This window comes from Dipodomys spectabilis, unplaced genomic scaffold (genome assembly GCF_019054845.1).
Source record: "Dipodomys spectabilis isolate Male_0828 unplaced genomic scaffold, ASM1905484v1 ptg000319l, whole genome shotgun sequence".
NCBI classification, from domain to species: Eukaryota; Metazoa; Chordata; class Mammalia; order Rodentia; family Heteromyidae; genus Dipodomys; species Dipodomys spectabilis.
Genome location: NW_024870996.1, coordinates 3870116 through 3877944, shown reverse-complemented (window position 1 = coordinate 3877944; position 7829 = coordinate 3870116).

The window sequence follows — 7829 nt, the reverse complement described above, 5'->3', positions numbered from 1 at the left end:
CAATAGAAAAACAGAAAAAAATACTTATTTCCCTATCTTGGGGTTCATTTTCCTTAATATCATCTTACTGACCTTTTCTGCTTGAACTTTTCTCTTATTGCAAATAAGGGAAACCATGGGACCTATTTTTTGGTGGGCTCGCTTACTTCACTTAATAAAAGTTTTTCCAAGTCTTTATCTTTCCTAAAAAGTCCTTATATTTCCTTTCTAATAGAATCATAGAATTCCATTATATATTAATATCTATATATATAGATATATAAAATGAAAATATATATAATGGAATTCTATTATATATAAAATTCTATTATATATACAAAATAGAGTACTACATATATACATATTATGTATAAGTACATATTATGTACATAATATGCATATTATGTACATAATACATACATATACATAATATGAATATATACGTATATAGTATATAGTATTTATGTATTTAGTATATAACATATGTGCATAATCTGTATATATACATAATATACATAACATAATATGTATACATATAATATACATAATATGTATATTATGTATATATACATAATATAATATGTATACATATAATATACATAACATAATATGTATATTATGTATATATACATAACAATATGTATATTATGTATATATATATTATGCACATGTTATATATACTATATACATAACATACTACATACATAACATAATATGTATATTATATATATATATACATATTATGCACATATATTATGTATACTATATACATAAATATTATATACTATGTATACATATTATGTATATGTACATATTATGTACATAATATGCATATTATAAGTATATTATGTATATATACATATTATGCACATATATTATATATTCTATATACATAACATATACTATATACATAACATAATTGTATATTATGTATATATACATATTATGCACATATACATAATATGTATATATAATATTTTCTTAATCCATTAATCTACTGAGGTACATCTGCGTTATCTGCGTTGGTTCCATATATTAGCTATGGTAAAAGTAATGCTGCAATAAACATAGTTCTACTGGCTGCTTTAGTGTGGTCTTGTTTGTGATCATTTGGATAAATGTCCAAATGTGGGATGCTGGATCATAGTGAAGCTCTATGTGTAATCTATTGTGGAACCTCCATACTGCTTTCCAAAGTGATTGAACAAGTTCACACTTCCACCAACAATGTAGTAAGGATCCCTTCTGTCCACATCCCCTCCACCATCTGCTGTTATTTGAGTTCTTGATTATACCATTCTACCTGGTGTGAGGTAGAACATCAATGTTTTGATTTGCATTTCCTTTATGGCTAGAGAAGTTAAGCATTTGTTCAAGTGTGTATTCACCATTCTTATTTTCTCCTAAGAGAGGTTTGTCTTCAAGTCTTTAGCCCACTTATTTATCCAGCCTTTGTTTCTTTGAGGATTTGTTGTTCAGTATTTAATTTTTTGGGTTCCAAGTATATTTTAGAGAAGAGACCCTTGTCCTTTGTATGGTTAGTGAAGATCTCCCCGCAGGGCACTGTGGCTCACGCCGGTATTCCTAGCTACTCAGGAGGATGACATCTGAGGATCAAGGTTCAATGCCAGCCCAAGCAGTAAAGTCTGTGAGACACTTACCTCTAATAAACCTTTAAAAACCGGAAGTGGAGTTGTGGTCCAAGGGTAACAAGCTCTCCTTGACCTGAAGAGCTGAGGTACATCACCCAAGCCCAGAGTTCAAGTCCCACGACCAACAAATAATCTCCCAATTCGTGGACTTTCTATTGATCTTGCTAGCTATGTCATTTGCCATGCAAAAACTCTTCAGCTTCATGCAATCCCATTTATTCAGCCTTCCGTTGATTTGTTGTGTTTCTGGGTCTCTATTAAGAGAATTTTGGCCTATGTCTACAACACTCAGGGTTTCTCTGTTTCCATCCTGTAATGTTTTCACGGTGCCTGCTTTGACTCCATGGTCTTTCATCCATTTGAAGTTGATCTTGGTGCAGCGTGATAACTAAGGATCTAGCTTTAGTTTTCCACAGATGATTAACCAATTTTTCCAGCACCATTTAAGTGTTAAATTCCATTTGGATCTCTGTAGTTTCACAGTCCCTCAGTACGGAAATAAACAAATGGCTATATCTATTATCATTGTCCCTTTGTCCAAAATTTCCTCACTCTACATTTCTGTCCTTGCTCTGATGGATTGTACAACATATGCAAACCAGAAGCGGGTATATAGTAGACACTCGAGCAGGGATATAAACATAACAGCTTGTCCTTTTACCATCCGTTTCCTGCTTTCCTCTTCCTAAAAGTTATCCAACTCATCAAATCTCCTGGAAACCCCAATGCACTCCAAGACTGTAACACTGAATTCCACTTATCAGAAGAATGGAGCTGAGCTATGCATTCTTGATTCCACGTGTGTACCGGCCATATGGGCGTTGTAAACACTATACATATGGAATGGGGAAATTCTTTTTATTTGGGGGGGGGAATATGGTCATGGGACCAGAACTCTGGGCCTGGACGCTGTCCCTCAGGTCTTCAGCTCAAGGCTAGTGCTCTACCACTTGAGCCATAGTGCCACTTCCGGCTTTTCTATTTTTGCATATGTGGTGCTGAGGAATCAGACCCAGGGCCTCATGCATGCAAGGCAAGTGCTCTACCACAGAGCCACCATCCCAGCCCTGGATGGGGAAATTCTGACAGATTATGAGGAATTCAAAGAAACAATTCTGAAGACAGTAATAAGCTTTAAAAAGATAAGAAGAGAACACTGAATCTTGGACTCCTCTGGTTGTTGGGCAAATACTACCCTGAAACTTAACTGTCCTTTTGGAGATGAAACTCCCATAGCTCATGTATTTCGCTTTCTAAAATTGGGTCAGACATTTGTTACTTGTAAGTCAATGGAAACAGATACATATATTTTGTAAAATGTTATATTATTTCATAAGACATTTTCATCTAGTATAGACACAGTCAAAATGCCTGCTAAAGAAGAATTGTCACTATCTGAAATTTAGTAAATTAGATGAAAATCTGGCTTCAGCAACTATTTTGTCAATTTCAAAGTATAAAATATTGTAAGGGACTGAGGAATCCTCTTATTAAAGTACATATTCTGTTCATCGTCACTTTCTCTTTATTCATCGCAAAGGTAATAAAATATATGTGTAATGAAACAATTTAATGGAGTTTATTTTTTCTTTTCTGTTTTCAATTTTTTTCTTTTGGTCTGGAACTTTTGAATCATCTTGTCTTGGTTTCTGTTTTGCCTTTTCATTCTTTCCCTAATTGTTACACTCATTAACTTTTCTTCATCATCTATGTCTATAGATCCTAATCAGTGCGTAAGCTGCCTCATTTAGGTTATGATCTAAGGGTCTACTGTTAAAGTTATTAAGTCCGTAATGGAATCACACTCCTATTTTTATTACCCTCCTGCCAGACTTCTACATACTTCTGTCTCCAACTTCATCTCAGACAATTACTTGTCAATTTTGATATTTTGCTAAAATTTTGTCCAAAATATGACCGTAACTTCTCATGTTTATTTATTATCTACATTCAAATTAATAACGTTGCCCAAGTTCTCTGTCAAACCCCTTAACTTTCTACAAACTTTAGGTTACATATTCAGGGCTAACTTTGAGCCCCTTGACTACTTCTTATATGAATAGTTTACTGATGTTTTATTATTTAGTTCCAAAGTATTCCCAGGACTATCTTATTTGTTAGAAAATATCAACTTTGTGAGTAACCTGGGTTCTTATGAGCATAACATCTGGTATGTGATAAGAAATTCAATGTACTCTAACTTTTTTTTACTTAATGTTTAATACATTTTTATGTTTATTTTTAGATTTCCATTATTTAAAAAGTATGCCATTTAAGGGTCATATAAAAATTTTAATCACTTGCACTTCTTTTGCTAAAATAATTGTAATAAAATACAAGTGAGTTGAAACAAAGAAGAAAATTTTATTACATAGTAGTAAGTGACAATTTTCTGCCCTAAAAGCTTCCGGCTTCTGGCAAAGAGCTCTGGGTTAAAATGGGAAGCAAACAATTGCTCATAATTTTCATTATTATTATTGTTTTTGCCTGTCAAGAAATTTCAATTTAGGTCCTCAGTGCAGTCACTGAGCCTCTTTTTGTTTAAGGCTAGAGTTATGCTACTTGATCCATAGCACCACTTCTGGCTTTTTTGGAGTAGTTTATTGGAGATAAGAGTCTAATCAACTTTTCTTCCTAGGCTGGCTTCAAATAGAGCTCCTCAAATCTCAGCTTTCTGAGTAGCTAGGATTATAGGTGAGAGCCACTGGCACCTGGATAATTTTTTTTTTAGGAACAACAATAAAAAAGAAAAACAAACTACTTAACAATAGTAGCAATATCTTTAACCTACGTTTTGAAAACTGAGTCTCAGGTTAAAGAATATTTATGTTTAACTTTGAAAGACAGCAAGAGTATATCTCATACTGTGGCCATTTTTAGAGAAAGTGTACACTTTTCCCAACATAAGCAATTTTCTAGTTAATTATTTTTCCAAATATATTATCTGTTTAAATACACTATACTAGGTTTTACTATATGATCTTCTTTTTATGGATTGACACAATTAAAATCATGTATCTGATCACAGAACATAAAGGTAAAATTTTGCCAAAGCTTAAGGAAATAAATATAATTACTTTTCTTATTGGATACCAAACCTTTAGAATTTGGACTTATCTATTTCTTTGTGCCATTTCAAGAATAAATGTCTACATTTTTATCTCTTGTCTTGCTTCTATCTTACAACTCATTTTCTAAAATAGCTAAGACGTTATGAAAAACTTCATTGTAGAAGTCAGTGCTTCTGTAATAAAGGTTTGGATTTTTCATTTAAGCAGACATGTTTACCTGCAGTAAAGATGATATAAGACATAAAGCTTGGAACTGATTTAGAATTGTATCCCTCAAAAGAAAGATTGTTAGTAAGGTGGCTGATGTAATCCATATCTGGGAGGAAAAATTAAAGCAATAAAAGCTGAAATGTTCTCAGCAAAGTTACCTGTACATTAAAACAGTGACAGAAAGAAGAGTGAAGGTGATTAAATATTAAAAGCTCAGATATCCCTCCAGTCAGAAAAACAGTTAAAAGAAACAAGCAAATACAGAGAAAGGAATTCAAATCAATTTTCAAAATAATGACTTTATTATTCAGTATTGTTAAATGGTCTGCATCTTTGAAGAGGAATGCATCATTGTTTTCATTATTCTTCATCGAAACAGTGACATGAGAAGAAACAAATTCTTGATAATCTTGTTATAGGGACACAGGTAAGAAATACCCCCATGTACGGCAAAATGAACAAATACATTGTAAGTATAATAACAGGACTAAGATATTTTTAGATAAATTTGTTCTTACTGATTTGAATGATGCTTTTTGGCATTATGTTAAAAATTCTCCCACCACTCCCCCAAAACTCAAATGTATATACAAAATCAAGTACAGTGACAACGGAGAGAAGAACATAAAAGATAAACAAAAAATCACATAGTATATTAAAAAAATATAAACATCGAAACAAGGACACAGAATGACCCGATGCAAGAAAATACTTTATTACAAATTCGGGGATGCCTGGGGAAGAGGAAGGAGGGAAGGAAGGGATAGAGAGAGTAGAACAAAGGAGAAGGTAACAATGTTCCACAAGAAATATACTCATTACCTTGCTTGAGTAACTATAACTCCTTTGTACAGCATCTTTTCAATTAAATAAATTTAAAAAATGAAAAAAATGTGCTTGTGGGTGTTAGGATTTCGGGTATTTTATTTGTGGTAAGGGGGAAGCATTCCTGGCCATGACTTGTACTTCCTAAGAAAGGGCTCTAATACCTCAAACACAGTTCCAGCCACTTTTTGTTTTGTTTTCTTTTCATTAGTTTTCACATAAGGATGATGTTTTACCTTATGGTGGGCTTCAGGTCTCAAACCTCTTATGAGCCTGTCAGGCATGACGCCCTTCCAGCTGTTGGTTGAGATGTAGTCATAATAACTCCTTTCCACCACTGTCCTCAAAATTCTTTCCTTCACGTCGAGGGCAAGAGCTATGTTCAAATACATATTTTATACTCTGTTGCCATTTATCTCCTCAGAATTTATCAAAGAATATTTTATAAAATGTCTAGCTTAATTGACTTTGAAGGGAAATAATGTTTTCCAGTATTCTAAATGAAGAGTAGGGAATTGATAAAGAGCAGATGAAAGATGTTACTCTGTATTTAAAGGTACAGACTGAAAATGAGGACCAGTGGTCACTGCATGTGCAGTTTATTCTAGGAGTAAGATAATAAAAAATAATACCTTCTATATACATGGTTTGAGAAAAGGCAGTCGAGAAAGTGAAATTATGCAATCAAAACTCTAAAAGCAAAATAAAAGAGCGAGAGAGAGAGAGGTGGAATGATCTAGTTAGGCACAAAATCCATGCCTCTGATCAATTTATAGGGCAAACAGAATTTTCTTTTTTAAAAAGAAAAAAATGGAAATAGAATTTATGAGTTTATTTGAAATTAATAAATCGATTTTAGTAACCTACACAAATAGACATAGCTTTGACCAAATTACATACAAGAATGTAAATCCTTGATTATTCTAGTAACTAATCTGACTGAAATTAGTTGAATCACACTTTCCTGTACAATGAAGGAATAGTTCCAGGCTAGGAAAGCAGCTGGAGAAGGCAGGCTAATTTTATTTGTGAAAAAACATTGTGGAAAATGTTATCAAGGATTAAATACTGGTGATCCACTTGCACTGGAATCATGATTCTGATCTATTGCTTGCTCACATTTCACCCTTTGATCATTATATTCTCCAAGAAGAAAAAGTGAGATTTAATTGATAGCAAAGGACTACTAATTCATTTTGATTTCTCACTAATCACCTTCAATCAACGACAATAGAGAGACCTACTTGTTTTTAGATTAAAACAAGTTTCTTAAAAACAATCAGGTTAAGAAATTATTCAAAGGACTTCTATGCTACTACTGTATTACACTTTATTAATAATGTTGGGTAATAATAAATAATGGATCTATTACAAATCTCTTAAAGCTCATATTTTCAATAGTGATTTCTCTTATAATATATTGTGGAATTTTTCTGTGTTTAGTCTTAAGTTGAAATTTAAATTGGTAACGAATTTCTGACAGGATAATATTATTGTTCATTGTGCTTCTAGACTCTCAGTTTTTAATTACTATCTAAGTATGGAGGAAAAAGCAGAAGCCTCACTGATGATTCATGTCTTCAGTCCTAGCAAATCAGAAAGATTAATCTGGGTATTGTGGTTTGAAACAAGAATAGGCAAAAAAAGACCATTAGATTCTGATTTGAAAGTAACCAGCAAAAGCTAGAAATGAAGCTCCGGTACAAGTAATAAAATGGTAGCCTTGAGAAAACAAAAACAAATACAAACTCAGAAACAGAGCCAGGCCCTGAGTTCAAGCCATAGTATTAGCACCAAATAAATGAATAAATAAATTAATTAAATAAAAATAAATTGAATGGTCACATATGGAGAGACAGGTGAAATGGTAATTGGATTGTATATTACTGTGTAATAAAGCAAATTATTATTTGTACTAATCACTAATATGTTATTTGAATTTTTTTACACAATGGATCCTACATTTAGCAAGCAAACATTATGTGTGTACATGGGCACACATGTGTGTATATGTATATGGGTCTATTGTGATGTTGCATTGTTGCTTGTAAATATGTTGAGGATGAAAAGAGTTAACTATGTTGAATACTTT